This window comes from Microtus ochrogaster, chromosome 10, assembly GCF_000317375.1.
Source record: "Microtus ochrogaster isolate Prairie Vole_2 chromosome 10, MicOch1.0, whole genome shotgun sequence".
Lineage (NCBI taxonomy): Eukaryota > Metazoa > Chordata > Mammalia > Rodentia > Cricetidae > Microtus > Microtus ochrogaster.
In genome coordinates, this window is record NC_022016.1 from 49,219,353 (window position 1) to 49,219,581 (window position 229).

Genomic DNA, 229 nt, shown 5'->3' on the forward strand with positions numbered 1-229 from the left:
CAGCCTGGTCTACAGAACTAGCTCCAGAACAGCCATGGCTACCTGACTAAAAAAGACAAAAAAGCAAAACAAAAACCCTAAATAAACAAACAAACAACAGTTCATAGCCTGGCAGTAGTAGCTTTAATCCCTTGGGAGGCAGAGGCAGGTGGATCCCTGAGATTGAAGCCAACCTGGTCTCCAGAATGAATTCTAGGACACCACAGCTACACAGAGAAATTCTGCTTTA